At 41.9% G+C, this 19,141-nt stretch overlaps 1 protein-coding gene and 1 pseudogene across 2 annotated transcripts in view; one reads left to right on the plus strand and one right to left on the minus strand.

Moving 5' to 3' along the window:
* SV2B (synaptic vesicle glycoprotein 2B) overlaps positions 1 to 19,141 on the plus strand; it is a 214,984-nt gene that overhangs the window by 131,489 nt on the left and 64,354 nt on the right. The gene's annotated exons all lie outside the window — the stretch shown is intronic.
* Positions 10,562 to 11,194, minus strand: LOC142302659 (biogenesis of lysosome-related organelles complex 1 subunit 5-like; annotated as a pseudogene).

A 19,141-nucleotide genomic window follows, 5' to 3' on the forward strand; every position in this document is an offset into this window, starting at 1 on the left:
AAAAGGCAGGTGTCTTAGAGCTTAAAGGAAACCTGTCATGTAAAAAATGCTATTAACCTGATGATATGGGGTTAATCTGCAGGTTTCTAGCAGTGTGAAATCATGCGAGTGCCTTGCTGAGAGCCCCTCTGCCAGGAAGAAATTATCTTTATTCCTCCTGGCATCCTCAGGCTTTCAATCGTAGGGGTGCAGTCGGAGTGGTTTCAGTCATCGCTTTGTGCATTGTGATCGGCGGGTGTAACCACGCCTCGGCATTGATTAATAGCCAGATCTGTTCAGATGCAGTGCTCAGTCAACTGTCTGTCAGTGCTGGGGGCATGGTTATGACTGAAACTGTGCCGCTATGACTAAAAGCCCAGGCTGCTATGAGGAAGAAAGATAATTTCCTCTAGGCAGTGGGGCTCTCAGTGCAGTGGCCACATAGCTTCAGAATGCTCTTAACCTGCAGATTAATCAAAATGTAGACGTTGAGGCTATTTGCACACGCTGCAGATTTGGTGCAGAAATTTCTGCACGCTGTGGCAAAAATCTGTCAAAACCAGATGCAGTTTTGACGTGGCTTTGATGTGGTTTTGATGAGGTTTTGATGCGTTTTTTTGGGTCATCGAGAAAGTCAACGAATTGTAGTCAATGGGTAAAAAAAACACTGCTAAACCTGACCAATAATTGACATACTACAGATTTTTTCTTCATCAAAATCTGCACCAAAACCGTATGGAACAAAACGCACTGTGTGCACAGCAAATCTAAAATCCCATAGACTGCTGGCTTCAGGAGAGGTGTGCAGATTTTGATGCAGCTTTAAAAAAAAAAAAAACTGCATCAAAAACCGAAGCATATGCACAGGGCTTAATAGCGTTTGTTTGTTTTTTTAACAACTTTCCTTTTAACTTAGGGTACTTTCACACTTGCATTCAGCGCAGTCCGTCACTATGAAGAATAGCGCAGTCCATTAACGCACTACGCTATTCTCCATAAATTTGTATGGATGACGCACTGTAACGCAAGTGTCAGCGTTGCATCCGCTGGACAACGCAGCGTCGTTATTTTGATGCTGCGCCGAGCGGAAGGAACGTAGCATGTAACGTTTTTTTGAGCAGCACAATCCGTAGGATTTCACTGCGCATGCTCTCTCTGGCTCCCTGCACCCGTAACCAAGGTAAATATCGGGTAACCAAGCAAAGTGCTTTGCCTAGTTACCCGATATTTACACTGGCTACATGTGTAGGGAGGCCGACACTTCCCTGCTTGGCTTCGCCCCCTCCCGCACTCCACTCCGCATGTACACACACACACACACACGCATAAACGCGCACACACACGCGCACACACGCGCGCACATACTCACCTGTCCTGCACCATGGACCCGCTTGGCTCCACCCTCCCCGCACTCCACCCCCCCCGCACACATTCTCGGCGGCTGAACGATCAGCTGATCACCCGGCGACCGGCTGCTGTGAGCGAATGGGTGATAACCCGGCGGCCGAGTGATCAGCTGATCATTCACAACAGTCTGCCGCCAGTAAAACTGTAAAAAAAAAAACCAAAAAAACAAAGATGATTCCGTTGTTTTGTACGATCCGTTGCGTTTGTTGTGCCATTATATGTAACACATCCATTGCATCCGTCATGCAATGCAACGGATACCGTTCAACGCAAGTGTGAAACTAGCCTTACAGTGTCCACAGTAGATAATGACAATTAGAAACAATAGAAGTTTAATAGGACAATGTTACTGTCCAGAGATGACTTGTGGGAGGTTATTACTACAGAGAGAACACAGAATAATATTTAGGAATGGGACATAAGAAACAATTTATTCTCCACAATGTCTCAGCTCTGAAAGATCTAGAGTATGTGCACTGCCGTACAGGAGCCTTGCCAATATGCACAAGCTTTTACACTCAGTGTATGACACTATGCATTTATATTTTCTCTCTTTGATGAATGTGCCAAGAAAACCTGCATATACTTTCAATTACTCCCAGGTCACTTATTAATATGGTCTGTACATTTATAAATGTGATATTAAATCCATCAGCTTGGGTTATATGTAACCTTCCACTAATATAATTCAAGACATAATTTAGTAATATTGGCAGCAGATTATTCAGGGTATTTATTACTATATATTATACTCTGCTAAACATTATACCATTGGCTTGTTTGTTGCTCTCATTAACATTGGTAAATAATAAATAAGATTTATGAAATCAGTCAATCATCACATTTGCACGGCGGGAGTGAGCAGTAATTAGTTGCCGTTGACTAGCAGTATGGTAGCCCTCACAGCAATCACTGCTTAACTAGCTCATCTCTCGAACTCAGGAACACTGAGTGGGTTGTATTCTTCAATTAACTCACATCAAACAGTCTCAACCAAATGTATTTGCTAATGACGATTATTGGGATAAGAGAACAGCTGCTCTAATTAGCTGACAATGCCAGTTCCAGACAAGAGGATCGGTCTTTAGGAACATGATGTAGAACTAATTAAAATGAAACACTCACTAGGAGCATTCTCTAAGGGTCCTTTAACACGGGAAGATAAATTGCTTAATATTAGCACCAATCGACGATATAAGCTTCTCGTTAACATTCCCAAAACTTGCATTTAGGTGTTACAATAATTGTATGTTTCTTCATAATTGCGAAAGTTTTTGAGATCACTTGTGCTTCCTCCTGGTTCCGTTACTAACAAGCAGATGCTCATTTACACTAGCGGATGTAATGTACAGTACTGTTGTACATATTTACACTAAACAATTGGGAATATGTGATTGGGTTAAAAATATTTTCTTAATAATTACCGTATGTAAAAGGCCTTTAATACTTACACAATTATTACTAATATTAAGTGGACCAGTTTACTACCAATTTATGTTTTCAGCTCATTTACATTTTTTTACTTCTGCTACTTTAACACTGTCACAAGGAGGTTTTCACAAACACCTGGAGACTACAGAGTCTAGCACTCTTCCTGCTAATTTCTCCAATGTCTGTGATCAACTTTGGGTGGTTAATATCTTCTTGGCTGCTTCTGTGAGTGGTTGTGGTATTAACCATTGTTATCTTTTTGTTGCTGCCTTACTTCTCTTCCTTTTCTCATTACTTTCTTATTGTCTGTTCTTGTGAGTTTGCAGTGTCTGAGTTTTGGTTTCGTCTGTCTAAATCTGTGTTTTTATCACACACCTGCCCCTTTGTTCCCTATGGGGAACAGATTATCTCTGGTTATGAGAATAGTAAGGCACAGGACTCTGGCATTTTCACCATCAGGGGTAATCTGGAGGTTAGGGTTAGCCTAGGTTTCCCTAGCATGAGGGACAGTATAGGAGCCCAGTGTCTATAGCTATCCCGCTGTCTCATTGTGACAAATACACTCAACTTAAAAAAGCTTGGCCCAGCAAAGTTTAAATGTATTAAAGTATATTCATTTACCTAACTCCCACTGTTAGCTGCAGCACTTCCCAGGTCTACAACCGGACTCTTTGTTAAGTCTTTCAGGCATGTGACAACTGCTGTCAACTAGGACCCCAAGAGTGGCCAGTGCTTCATAGTTGTGGCCAGTGTCTGACTGCAGTAGTCATAGGCTCATCTCCATCTGAAAAGGAAGCAAGAAAACTGAGAATGGACCTGGAATGGACCCGGGCAACAATATGGCAGAGAATTGGTAAATGAGTACATTTTTTTTAAACTCTTAAATCATGTTTGGCCAAGCTATAAAAACATTGCTGGACAACAACTGTAAGTGGTCAGATGATTGTGGGCAGTACTTTCATTTTTTTTCAAGTGACATGTTTTTTTTCACCGTGCTTACATTTTTTCTTCAGGATTACAGCCTGTTATAGATGTGGCATTATTTCAGCCAGTTTGTGATGTTTTTTTTTTTTTGTTTTTTTTTATTTTGATTATAGGAGTAATTCAGGATCACATGAAATATAGTGTTAAAAAAAGGAAAAAAAAAGCAGAATCATAAAAACAAAGGTTCTAAAACACATTATTTGAGAAAGAAGTAACAACAATTGGTAGAAAAAAACTAGCATATTTATATCCATTTTATAGGCCAAAAAAGAAAACATAAGTGTTAAAATTAACACTAGGATTGGATCTTAGAAGAACGCAGATAAATCTTTCATTTACAACCTAGTTCCATTAATGGTGCAAATTGATAAATGTCTCCCACAGACTATGTACCAGGTAAGGTGAGTAAATCCCCTGTGTTATGACTGCCACATTATTCATTCTGTCTAAGGACTACAGCGACTGGACCTCCAACGGTTTCTCTGAACCAAGTCTAGATTGGCTTAAGATCCCTATAATTATAGGACCTTGTTTTTGTCTCCCTGGCCAGTGATACTTTGGTCAAGTTTGCATGGAATCTATATAAAATTAGCTGTACCTACACCTTAAATATATAGTATACATGAGATTTTTTATAGATTTTAGATAGCACAGTATCCTTTTTAGTATTGTCACCTTTGAGTCTGATATTAATAGTGCACTTTGTAGGAGAAAGCCAAGAGCAAATTTATTTCTCCACATGCCTGTAAGTTTATTATCAAAATGTCATTCCAAAAACTGCCTACAAATCAAGTATGAGAGATGTGTAAGAGCTCCACATAAGAGCTTCTCTTGTGTGCTACAATATCCTTAAGGCAGCACAGTGGCTCAGTGGTTAGCACTTCAGTCTTGCAGTACTGGGGTACTGGGTTCAACTTCCACCAAGGACAACATCTGCACAGAGTTTTATATGTTCTCTCCATGTTCTCGTTGGGTTCTCCGGTTTCCTCCCACGCTCCAAAAACATACTGATAGGGGATTTAGATTGTGAGCCCCAATGGGGACAAGGATGATAATGTCTGTCTAGCATTGCGGAATATGATAGTGCTATAAAAACAATGCAGAATAAATAAAAACTGTTTTATTCATATAGAAAAAAAAATCTTGGTGTTTAGAGGAAGGGCGGCTTTGCACGTTGCGACATTACGTGTAAAACCTTTTTGATACGATGAACGAGCGCAAAAGCATCGTTATCGTATCATCGCTGCAGCCTCCGACATTTCCATAATGCCGGTGCAGCGACAGGTGCGATGTTGTTCCTCGCTCCTGCGGCAGCACACATCACTGTGTGTGAAGCCGCAGGAGCGAGGAACTTCACCTTACCTGCCGCCGGCTTCAATGAGAAGGACGGAGGTGGGCGGGATGTTTACATCCTGCTCATCTCCGCCCCTCCACTTCAATTGGCCGCCTGCCGTGTGACGTCGCTGTGACGCTGCACGACCCGCCCCCTTAGGAAGGAGGCGGGTCGCCGGCCAGAGGGACGTCGCACGGCAGGTATGTGCGTGTGAAACTGCCGTAGTGATAATAATCGCTACGGCAGCTTTCACTAGATATTGCACGTGCGACGGGGGCGGGACTATCGCTGCAGCATGGGTAACACATTGTTACCGATGTCGCAGCGTGCAAAGCCCGCCGAAGGCTAACGTGGTAGATGGAATACCCAGAGGTATAAACTGAGTGAATAGTTATCTATTGTAACTACTTAGGTATTATTTTACTCCTGAAACATTATTGATAAATAACGTGATTATGAGACAATTTTCAGACTCTTCAGTATTATCGTCCCAGGAGCTGAATATCAAGTATTTAAGCAGATAGAAGACATTACATTCTATTCTAAGCACATAGCTCACACCCGTGCACAAATTAAAATTTGCTGATAGAATTCCCAATTTACATTATCTACCTGTGTGTAAAGTCAGAGCCTAGCGCCTCACTTCATCATTGCAACCAACAGGATTGTATTATTTATGTAGCCTTGGTGATCCACGAGCTGCTGCCTGGCCTTAGCAGTCATAGATCACAGTAATGAGAGCTATGAAGCACATGGATTCCTGTCTACTTCATCTTTATATACACTATTGCTTGTCTAGGTGCTTGTGGATGATTTCTATAGATAAGATTAGAAGCTGTTAATTAAAAAAAATAAAATAAATAAAAATAGATTTATTTTGCTTTAAAAATATGTATCTCATAAATTGCTTTAAAATGTTATTCCTCCAGACGTCAACCTATGCTACTTTATTGTGTGCTTGTTGCTTAGCTGTTTATTGATAATATGGATATACATTTATAAACAGTTTGCTACATGCCATGTCCTAATGGAGTCTCCAATGCAGTTTTGAAAGTAGTACAATTATTAATAATAATAATAATAATAATAATAATAATAATAATAATAATACACTATATATATATACATCTATATATATATATACATCTATATATATATATATAGATATATATATATATATATATATATATATATATATATATATATATATATATATATATATATATATATATATATATACAGTATATATACATACCACATGATATGGATATATAGCGGGTGGAATAAGTATTGACACGTGACCAATTTTTTTACTAAATATATTTCTAAGGGTGATGTTGACACTTGAATTACTCACCGTGTCAGTAACAACCCATCCAGCCCACACAGGCAAAGAAATCAAACTATAGATGTCCATAAATTAGGTAATGTGTAATAATGAGAAATGTCACAGGGAAAACGTATTGAAGATATGAAGAGAGGTGCAAAAAGCCACAGAAAGTCATCACAGCAGCTGAAATCTATCAGTAATTAGAAAACAATCCCGCCACTTAGGGAAAAATTATAGCTGCTTTTACTGATTGCCTATAAAAATGTGTCTAATTACCAAAGTCCTTGTTATGCTCGTACGGTGAGCAAGGGATTAGAGGAGCCACTGGGCCACAGCACACAGAAAACCCAAAGGTGCTTGACTACAGAACCAAGCCTGGTTTTCTCCAGATCCTCTAATGGTGAGGGTATTGCGCTGTAGGTGTGAGACCAGGTGCCACTCGGGAAGGCTAATGCTGCAACAGCTTGCCCCAGGGGTACAAACACTGAGAGTCTCTGATGATAGAAACAATAGCAACAGCTGGTATCATGGATTTGGCCAAGATGGATGGATGGATGGATGCGGTAGCAGTGGCCGATGTGGATGCTTGCAGCAGTTGCAATCATGGTAGGTGTCTGACTGGATAGTTGCAGCAGCAGTAGACTTGTAATGCACTGAAACACAAATATGGAACAGCAACAGCATACAGGACAATGACTACAGCAGCAGCACAATGGACCCGAGGCACCTCCCTTATGGGGAAGGTTCCTTAAATACCTGAAGCCTGTCAGTGAAGCTAAGAGATACTTACGGGTCAGGGCATACTGGCTCTTAAAGAAAAGGGGCATGTCTGCGTGACAACCCCATGGGCATTCCCAGGAGGCATGTGTGGTGTGTGTAGGCTTTGGTAGACAGCAGTATGGACCAGGGATAGAGCAACCCCTGTTGGACAGCCGGGAAGGTGAGAGAGCTGGCGTCCGCGCCGGGAGAGAGGGGCAGGACAGCACGGGGATGCCGGTATGGGCATTACAGTGCCACAAACCTCATATGATGGGTAAAATCAGTGAAGCGTTTCAAGACCTTTGCAACCTTATTGTAAAATATACAGATGAAATTGGTTACAGAAAAATTTCTAAACTACTGAAGGCTCTAGTGTGCACTGTTGGAACCATAATATGTAAATGGAAAAAAATATAATTTCACCATAAACCGGACACGACCAGATGCTTCACACAAGATTTCAGACAGAGGAGTGAAAGTAATTATCAGAGTTGTCCAAGAGGCAATGACCACCAGTGGAGAGCTACAGAAAGACCTAGAATCATCAGATACAATCGGTAATCATCAGACTACAATAAGTAATGCACTCAACCTCCATGGCCTGTATGCATGCTGACCATACAAGACTCCATTGCTTAATAAAAACCATGTTCAAGCACATTTAAAGTTTGCTCAACAACATTTAGACAAGCCTGTGAAATACTGAGAGAATATAGTCTGGTTAGATAAAACCAAAATTGAGCTCTTTGGATGCCATAATACACACCATGTTTGGAGGTCAAAAAAGCACTGCATGTCAGCACAAAAACTCCATACCATCTTGGTGTGTTGTTGTTTTCCAGCATACAGCACTGACAATCTTCATGTGATTGTATGAACGATGAATGAATAAATGTGCCAAGACATTCTTGATAAAAATCTGCTGCCAACTACCAGGATGATGAAGGTGACACAAGGGTGGAGATTTCAGCAAGAAATTGATCCCAAACACACATCCAAGGGAACTCTCAATTGGTTTCAGAGAAAGAAAATAAATCTGCTAGAATGTCCCAGCCAATCACCTGACCTGAATCCAATAGAAAATAGAAGGAATTAATTAAACTGCAGAGTTCATAGAAGGAGCCCACTAAACATCAGGATTTGAAGAGTATTTGTGTGGAAGAATAGACCAAAATCACTCCTGAACAACGCATGCGACTGTTTCTCATTACAGGCAGTGTCTTGAAGCTGTCACCAACTAAGGCTTTTGTATGAACCATTAAATAGATTTCAGTAAGTGTGTTCAATACTTTTTCCCTGTGATATATTTCATTATTACACATCACTATATTTATGGTCATCTATGGTTTGATTTATTTGCCTGTGTGGATTGGATGAATAGGAATAACGTTTGGAACACCATTCTAAGTCCGAACTGGGTGCAAAAACCTAAAAAAACATCACTATGGGGAGATAAGGTATGCACACCAATGACTATATAAGGGGAATACATGAAATAGCAGAAACTGCTGTGTGAATACTGACTTGAAAAATCCAATAGCTATATGCAAGAGTGAATATGTGAAAAATGGAATCTGCATTACTGCCATGAACATATGAATCAAGAGAAATGTAGCTACTGAATTGATCAATGCAATAGAGCCCCAACACTACGCCAAAGTATTTCTCTACGTTGGGGTCCCTAGCTTGTGTGTGTCCTCTCATGCAGTTAAAAAACCTACCGTGTATGGGAAGCTGAGACCCAGGCTATTTATGCGTATGATATGGATTGGCAATAGGTGTGGTTGGGGAGGGTTCACAAACGAAAAAATACTAACAAATAGGAATAACGTTTGGAACACCATTCTAAGTCCGAACTGGGTGCAAAAACCTAAAAAAACATCACTATGGGGAGATAAGGTATGCACACCAGTGACTATGTAAGGGGAATACATGAAATAGCAGAAACTGCTGTGTGAATACTGACTTGAAAAATCCAATAGCTATATGCAAGAGTGAATATGTGAAAAATGGAATTTGCATTACTGCCATGAACATATGAATCAAGAGAAATTTAGCTACTGAATTGATCAATGCAATAGAGCCCCAACACTACGCCAAAGTATTTCTCTACGTTGGGGTCCCTAGCTTGTGTGTGTCCTCTCATGCAGTTAAAAAAGCTACCGTGTATGGGAAGCTGAGACCCAGGCTATTTATGCGTATGATATGGATTGGCAATAGGTGTGGTTGGGGAGGGTTCACAAACGAAAAAATACTAACAAATAGGAATAACGTTTGGAACACCATTCTAAGTCCGAACTGGATTTTTCAAGTCAGTATTCACACAGCAGTTTCTGCTATTTCATGTATTCCCCTTACATAGTCACTGGTGTGCATACCTTATCTCCCCATAGTGATGTTTTTTTAGGTTTTTGCACCCAGTTCGGACTTAGAATGGTGTTCCAAACGTTATTCCTATTTGTTAGTATTTTTTCGTTTGTGAACCCTCCCCAACCACACCTATTGCCAATCCATATCATACGCATAAATATCCTGGGTCTCAGCTTCCCATACACGGTAGGTTTTTTAACTGCATGAGAGGACACACACAAGCTAGGGACCCCAACGTGGAGAAATACTTTGGCGTAGTGTTGGGGCTCTATTGCATTGATCAATTCAGTAGCTAAAGTTCTCTTGATTCATATGTTCATGGCAGTAATGCAGATTCCATTTTTCACATATTCACTCTTGCATATAGCTATTGGATTTTTCAAGTCAGTATTCACACAGCAGTTTCTGCTATTTCATGTATTCCCCTTACATAGTCACTGGTGTGCATACCTTATCTCCCCATTGTGTGGATTGGATGGGCTGTTACCAAAATTTGGTGAGAAATTCATGTCACTAGCACCTTTAAAAATATATTTAATAAAAAAATGATGAGATGTTCAAGACTTATTTAACCTTCTGTATTTCCAATTCTACACTGAATAGCTTTCTGCTATTCAGTGTGATAGAATATACTAATTCTATGCCATACTTGACAATGGTGCACACATTATTTGGTTTATATATAGAAAGGTTGAGTAAAAGTGACACTAATAAAGTGGCAAGCACAAACACAAGACCGACAGAGAAAAATGTCCATGATGTTTATCCTGAACTTACATTGAAAAACATTCTATGCTTCTAGAAATCTCTAGAACTATCCCTCTTGTTTTAGATCTTGATCTTCATCAGGCACTGGATATATGATAGTGGAAGCTTACCATCACTATTTTCTATTTTCTAATAGGTAACCAAATGGCAAGCAAGCACCTATGGATTACAGGCATATTTTATGACGTGCATAGTCGTTTTTAAAGAGAGGTCATTTTAGAGAGCTCTTTTTCCATCTGTGTATACTGTTCCTGTAGAAATATTAGAACTTTATTGTGCTCCTCATCTATCGCCAAGTATCTCTGCTCCTGTTCCTTCACGTTTAACTTTTTTCTACTATGCCACTCTTCTCTTTTTTTCCTGGTCTCACTGTTGGAGCCTATGGGTGGTGTGATTGGCAGTTTCCGGTAATTTCAGCATTGGTCCACACTGATCCTGCATAATATCTTTACATCTTGGAAGAACACAATTAGTGGTTTAAGATATACTGTTTTCACATTTTCTAGAACTCTCAGTTCTCTATGTCCACGTTTTTCCTGAAACTCTTTGATGAAGTAGCAGGTTTCACCCTGAATGATCGGTCAATGATCCAAAAATCTAGAATGAATTTGTTTGACATCCCTGTTGATAAACCGTTGATAAGCCGCGGGCCCCACGGAGTAGTCGTTGTCCCATTTCAGGTTCAGTATTGGTGAGAGAGGATCGGCCAATGAGTGACTGGGCATTTCCTCGCTGTAGTGTGGTGTCACATATTCATAAAATAAAGTACACTGGTTATAGAACTTTTTTGACCCTTTCTCACAGGTTGAGAAAGGTTCAGACTTACCCAACATATTGTCCCATGGGCCAATAAAGTCCTGTAAATGTTTCACTTTATTTTTACAGTGCTGCCTTCTTCATTTTATCATTTTAAAAAGGTTTGGTAACTACTGTTTCCCCAAAAATAATACTGGGTCTTAATATTAATTTTTGCTCCAAAAGATGTTTTACTGCTTATTTTCAGGGGAAGTCTTATTTTTCCATGAACAACAATCTAAGTTTATTCTTGAGCAAAAAAATCAACATTTATTCAAATATAGTTATGGCCAAAACGAAACCAAAGTCTTTTCTCTCATGTCAGAAACCATTCATAGATCATGTCATCCACCAAAGGAAATAAGTGTTGCTGACCTGATCAACACTTTCACTTCTTGGCATTTCCCTTGTAACCTGTTGACTGAGGTTATCATATGCTGCTCACTGTTTTTGGACCATTCTAATATCCAACATCATTTTTTTGCAGAACACGGTATGATTTTGCCCTGAGAGTCCTCCACGATTCCTTTTTGTACTCAACGGAATAGCTCTTTATTTTTGCACTTATGTTGTCTGGCGAGTAAAAATACTAGTATGGTATACTTCTTTTTCATCTGTTTACTTATGATATTATACCATAGTATTTGGTAGATATGATAAGGCCATAATTTAGGTTGATGCAATCTAATCATGCATCCCTCTTAAACTGTCTGCAGTCCAAATTATGAGTCACTCGTGGTAGCATGCATAACCACTCTTTCACACACACCAGAGACGTGCTCAGATATGAATAGAAAGTAAGACTGACTTTTAATACGGAAATTGTACGGATATATATAATCTTATTGGCTAGGTGCCAAGAATACGTAACACGTCTCCTATTGGATAAAGTAGAACAGCTTATTCTGTGATATACAATTTACTGTAATGTGCTTGGTTCCTCATTTATATTAAGCAATGTCAGCATGATTCACTGGTCACAAGAATAGCCCAGACTGTCTGAGTCTTATCTCCAAATGCAGAACTAGGTGGGGTACACAGTCTGAGTCTTGTGCCAAGAGATATGTGGGGTACAGTTCAAACACCATCTTAAATCCTGTTCTTTATGGATATCTCCATGTAACTCTTATATACTCATAATAATTCATAATCGTGTCCATAACAGTCCCCCCTTTGGAGATAGCCAAAAAGTCTTTCCTTACTTTTCCCGAGTCTATTGATCTGTCCTAATGCCGATGGTTACCTCACTCACATATGAGATACCCCATCCCTTGTGGATGAATCTCCCCACCCAACAGACTATGCATAGGAAGCCAGATCCTGACCGTATTCTCTAGACTGTCCTCATGGCTATATTCCGCTGGCACACGTTATTCAGGAAGGGGGAACATGGCAGTAGTCCTCTAATGGGCTAATATTTATCAGGGTTGGTTTCTCTCAGAGTCTCAAGCTCCTCAGTCCTCAGGCGGTAATGGTGGGACATCATCAAAGGTGGGATGCACAGTCGTCTTCTGGTCCACATGCTTAGATATCATCGTCCTGGCACAAAGTATCGGATAGAAGAGGGAAGACAGCCATCTCCTGGTCTCAGGCAGGTCCGACATCTCTTTGTAGTGGAATGCATGGATCTTCGTCCGAAAGAAAAAGAGTGAGAGAAGAGAGAGGAAGAGAGAGAGAGAGAGATATTGAGAAGAGAGGAAGAGAGAGAAAGATTGAGAAAAGAGAGAGGAAAAGAGGAGAGAGAGAGAAAGAAAAGAGAGGAAAATCTAGATCTGGTTGGATCTGGAGGAGAAAACTCAAAAACGTGTATTAGGCAAATGTTTAAACAAACAACAAGCTTAGTTGAAGTATCTGGGGGTACTTCTAAACAGGATTTCATAGGGTCTCAACCTAGTGGTCCATGCTGGGGTGTGTCTGACAATGAACAATTCAAGGGGAAGACTCTCATGCCCTTGCCTTCTACACTGCCCCATCCTCCCAACCTTCCCTCTATTCTGTGGCTGGTATGGGGTGTGTAGAGTCAGTTCTGTGTCTAAGGCCTGCCATATCTCTTTGGCTGGCAGTGAAAGCAGGTCACTAGCCACTTTCTATGGTCTCCGGGAGCCCACAGCTGCACCCTATCCCAGTCCTCTTCTTCTTCTGAGACTTGCTCTTGTAGGGTCAGGACAACGTTTTCTCAAGACTTTCCATCTTTCCTTTCTTCTTCACATCGGGGTCATTCAAAAAGCACAGATTGACTGACTGTTTCTTTGGTAAGTGGTCTTGGGGCTTCTTTGGATGTTCTGTCAGTGAGGGCACTTCTTACTGCTTCCCTTGACTCCTCCAATGTAGGCCTCAACCCTGCTCACCGCGACTGTCTGGCAATGGCAATAGCAAAGCTTCCATCCGTTTTTCTATGGCCTCATGGCGGCGTACAGTTCCATTGGCAGTGATCAAGTCTCTTGTCCTCCACAGAGTAGATGCTGGCTGCCATCTTGCAGGCTTCAGCGAGAGCACATACATCTGCTTCTTCACAGACAGGCATGCGGGTAGCGACTGCTCTATCAGCACAGCGTCTTCAGCTACCAGCACCATAACCATGTGGAACCGTCTTCTTGATGCACATCTTGATCCATCCGCAAAGGGGTTAAGTCAGGGTCCAAAGGTGTATCCGTCACTGTATCGAATCCAGAGTTTCAGCTATGCCAGAGTCGACTACCTCTTCCACCAAGGTGTCAGAAGTGGGACACTCCCCCCTTGGAAGAGGGAGAAGTTCAGCAGGATTAAGGACCGCACACCGGGAGATGGTGACTTTGTCAGGGAGCAGTGATGTCATACGGGCACTGATCTTCAACTGGTGCTTTAGGTAGGTGTTCAATCTGGCTGAGTAGTGTTCAAAGTGCTGCTATCTTCTTCCATGGCAAACATGTAGAATGACTTCTGGGCTGGAGATGATGTGATGATACTCTTCAGGTGACTTTGACTGTAGCTCAGGTGACTGTGACTGCTGCACCTCTGTATATGGGGTGATCTTGTAAGCTGCTAGATTCATCTCCATACGTCTTGCCACTTGAAGGAGGGTGTCTTGGTCTTTACCAGCTGTAGTTGTTTGCATATGGGCTCTCGGAGACCTGATACAAAGGACTATACCCAGGTTTGTAAGAAAGAGCAATGAGTGTAACTTGGGGTCGGAAGAACACTGAAATTCTAAAAACTAAGATCCCCTAAAACCCCGGGGAAAGAGAAAAGAGCACAAGAGGGTTTGGAAACTACCAAGCAGCACCCCCTGACTACATATACACAACTAGGAAAAAGCAGTGGAGCGTATCTACTCTACCTCTCCTGTGCTGACCCTGTAACTGGGGGCCCTGCACTCTCCCTCATCCCGACGGTAGACCTGATGGGGGTCAGGGTCGGGCCTCCAGCGTATCCCTATCTCCTGTCAGACCCTGCAAACTAAGACACAAAGGATTACTGGGTGCTGCCAACGAAAACCCTAATATATGTCAACTCCTGATGATCAATGTCCCCTTGGGACCACATGAACCTCCACCCTCTCTATCAGGGAACTCTTGTGCAAGATACCAGGCAGGATAACATACAAGTGAGAATATCTCAAACCAGGCTAAGCATCAACTGCCATAGGCAGAAAAATATTCACTGTCCACCAGGACTAATAGTGAGCAGTCTATATGGTCTAGACTGTATACTAGATACAGCAAAAAACAAACATGCAAAAGTGAAGGGAAAAGGTTTCCACAGGACTATCAGCAATAACCTCTGCTAAGGTTCATTAGTGGGAACACTGTGGGAAAAAGTTCATTAGTGGGAAAAACTGCATATATGACCAAAAATGGAGTGTGTGTGTTCCAGGTCCCTGTCTCCCCCCTCTGCAGTCCCTGCTATGTCAGCAATAAACAGAGCAGTGACTTTGGCTGCTGAAACAAAAATGGGGAACTGGGTGTCGGCTGGACTAAAATGGCGTCTAAAGATGAACTATGTAGTGTCTGAGTTAAAACGTCCACTAAAGATAATTACCGATAAGAAACAGCCGCTAAAAGAGGAAGTAGGTGTTGGCCAAAAATGGCGTCTGAAGAGTCCTGAGAGGGAGTGACATGTATTGTGACATCTACATTCAGGAGGCATTCAATCTGTCACCGGGAATATGGATTATATAGGGACCCCTGGGCTGACCCTGTAACTAGGGACCCTGTACTCGCCCTCATCTCGACGGTAGACCTGATGGTGGTCAGGGCCGAGCCTCCAGCGTATCCCTATCTCCTGTCAGACCCTGATAACTATCCCCATACCATACCCCACCCAGGGCTGAGTGACAGAAAGAAATCTACATTCAGAACAGAAAATAATGGGGTGGGCTTACGTGGACACAGTGAGCACACAAGTCCACCCTATCTATCAGCTTATGTTTCTTGTTTCCTGTTTTCACAGACAGGTAAAATACACATAGTATATTCAGTGTCATCTAACCTCCCCCCCTTTGGGAGAATTCTCCATTTCAACATACGTACATTCACAGGACACTGAAAAAGAAACTAACACTTCCTTTTTTTTTATTTTTTTTCCTTTCCTTTTCAACCCTACGGTGTTATACACCAAAAACTGCGTACATTATACATAAAACATCTTCCAGTGTCACTTGGGTGATAAGGTACACGCACCCTCACTGCAAACCTGGCTCCATTACTGGCCAGAAAGAATCCCCAGCTTTAATCTGGGTGAGCCTATACAAATCAGTTCTGGTGGTGGGGTGAATCATTGTTAAATCATTGTCATCTTCCTGACACCCCTCGGTGTCTTCTGCTGCTCCAGCAACAAATAGTCCAGTGGCCTTGGGACTGAAGATGGCTGGAAAAGGGAACTAGGTGCGGCCCAACCTGAAATGACGTCTGGGCAGGCTAGGGAGGGCGTTTGGTGGGCAGGGGGACAAACTAAACAAGTCCAACCCTCTGGGGACGACTTATAAGGAGGGGGGGCGTTGTTTCCTAATGGGCTTGGCCACTTCCTGAGGTGCCATTTTCTGATCTGGTGCAATATGCAATATAGAAATATCTTTTAACATCTTTTGACGTTCTATACCATGCCTCAGCATCCATAAGGAGATCTTTATCTTTCAAGATCCCTCGCTTATTTAACAAAACATCTTTCCATTCCTGCTCCTCTAATCTCCCTTTCTTGGCAGTGATTCCTGCCATCTTCAAGAGCAACTTCATCATTTTTAACATACTTCCTTCCTTCTCGTTCGCTTACTAATTCTTCTGCCGTTAACTTGACAGGTGTGGACTGATTAGACCCCATGCTTCAAGGGTACAGACCTAAAACTAACACGTCAACCTGGATGTCTGATCTGCCGCAATTCACTTCCTCTTCTGGACCAGCGACTATACACATCCACAGAATACACAGAATTTCTACCTCAGTCCACATCCACAACACAAACGGGCTGTCCTACCAGGAAGTAGTGTCACGCGGGTGATAGAAACTAAATTCACCCTCACTATCTCTTACTTCATGTACTAGTAACCTCTGTTCACACTATATACACCTTCTTTGAACGGTCCGTCCAGAACATCAATAATACTGTTTAAAACCAAAGTCACGGGATTCTGCCAATGTTCCTTCTACCTAGGATCGTAGAGAACATCAAATTCCACCTGATACAGTCAGGGTCTTACCATGACACTGTACCGGCCAAAACCAATCCCCCTATTGTCTCCTCTCTGTGGAAGACGCACCAGGATTCTGCCAATGTTTCTCCTACCTAGGATCGCGGAGAGAACATCAAATTCCACCAAATACAGTCAGGACTCTTACCATGACACTGTATTGGCCAAAACCAATCCCCCTATTGTCTCCTCTCTGTGGAAGACCACCAGGATACAGTCAGGACTCTTACCATGACACCTGTACCTGCCCTTTAGATTTATCAATTACTGACTATCGACCGGACACGTCACACACCAGTGTATACAATATATACCAGCTTCAATATCTCAAAGTACATTCCCGTGACACAACTTCCTCTTTTTGCGTAAACCAGCAAGTACGAACAAAGCACATAGAACTTCCTCTTTTTGCAGCCAGCAAGTACTACACCTGCTGCAAATAGACAGACATCTCAACAGGTAGACACAGGTCAACACAATGACATAACAATAAGGACACTATATACACCATCCAGGTGGCTGATCTCACCTGCAGATATAACCATATATATCCAGCGTATATAACAACTTCCTCATTTTCCCTTGCAGCTAAGTCAGAGAAAAATAACATAGAACTTCTGCTTTTCTCCTAGAGCAGACAAAAAAAACCTCAAACCACATTACATTTCATGTGATTTACAATTACATTACATAAATTACAGACAGCTTAAGGTGAACCTGACCACCTTGGTGTGAGATCTCTTAGGACGGCTTATCTCATGCGAGATGGCGGTCATTAGGTGTCTAGACTGGGACAGCCCAACCCCCCCTTCGAAATGCAAGTACACGCAGAAGGTTTGCAAGGTGAGATTATACAAATGTTCTCACCTGCAGCTGGAGTTGCGCAATTCTCCACCTCTCGTGTAGTTGCCTTTCGACTGAAGGTGTCAGCATGGCCGTCCGCCATCCAGAGCTCTGTCCTAAGGTTCGTTGGGCGCCAAATGATAAGGCCATAATTTAGGTTGATGCAATCTAATCATGCATCCCTCTTAAACTGTCTGCAGTCCAAATTATGAGTCACTCGTGGTAGCATGCATAACCACTCTTTCACACACACCAGAGACGTGCTCAGATATGAATAGAAAGTAAGACTGACTTTTAATACGGAAATTGTACGGATATATATAATCTTATTGGCTAGGTGCCAAGAATACGTAACACGTCTCCTATTGGATAAAGTAGAACAGCTTATTCTGTGATATACAATTTACTGTAATGTGCTTGGTTCCTCATTTATATTAAGCAATGTCAGCATGATTCACTGGTCACAAGAATAGCCCAGACTGTCTGAGTCTTGTCTCCAAATGCAGAACTAGGTGGGGTACACAGTCTGAGTCTTGTGCCAAGAGATATGTGGGGTACAGTTCAAACACCATCTTAAATCCTGTTCTTTATGGATATCTCCATGTAACTCTTATATACTCATAATAATTCATAATCGTGTCCATAACAGATATACCTTTCACCAAGAAAAGCAGACAACCCAAAAAGAATCGCACTCAAAAGACCCCTCAAAATCCAAAACCTTAAGGGTTGGCAAGTGCCTAGCTCTCACAGACAGATTGGGTTGTCCTGCTTGCGTCACTCATGCTTGCGTCAACTACAATTCTCCCCAGCTGTTGAGCTCTCCATCTAGTGATATTGGAGTGATAGGGTGTAATGAGTTCTGCCCAATACACTTCAAAGAAGGGCTCATTGGTTATAAGGAAAAGCCTATCACACAATCACAGCCTGGATTTTCTTCTGCTATCAGTCCGAAAAAGATGAAAGGGTGAAAACAGGAGGCTAGCACGTCATTGCAATATAATTGTGATTATGTCGCTCGACACTTGCACAGTGATATTCTATTCTCTGCCACAGTAGGATAGAGCAGAGTGTGCCTACACGGGCCTGCAAGGGTACTGCACAAGTGCAAGATCTCGATTCCCCATGTGAATGACGCAGGACGCATAATCCATGTCAATCAAAGCAGGAGGATGCGATTAGCAGCAAAGGGACAGACGCTGCAGTGAAAACCATCGGACCAGAGCACCCTAATTTACATACAGTGTGGGAAGAATATTAAATGGTATTTTGGGGGGGTTTAAAGGAGGAGCCTGAAGCTCATAGACTCGGTGGAACGTAGCAAAGGAACAGTTAAAGGTGCTGGCATTTGTTCATAGGCTCAAAAACTAGTGACAGGTTCCCTTTAAGGAATACGTCTCACATGTCTTGCAAATATCCTTTGTAATCCTTTGTAGTGCCTCCTGTTTTGATCCCTTCATCTTTTTCTGACTGATTAGC

This window comes from Anomaloglossus baeobatrachus, chromosome 4 (genome assembly GCF_048569485.1).
Source record: "Anomaloglossus baeobatrachus isolate aAnoBae1 chromosome 4, aAnoBae1.hap1, whole genome shotgun sequence".
Taxonomy (NCBI): domain Eukaryota; kingdom Metazoa; phylum Chordata; class Amphibia; order Anura; family Aromobatidae; genus Anomaloglossus; species Anomaloglossus baeobatrachus.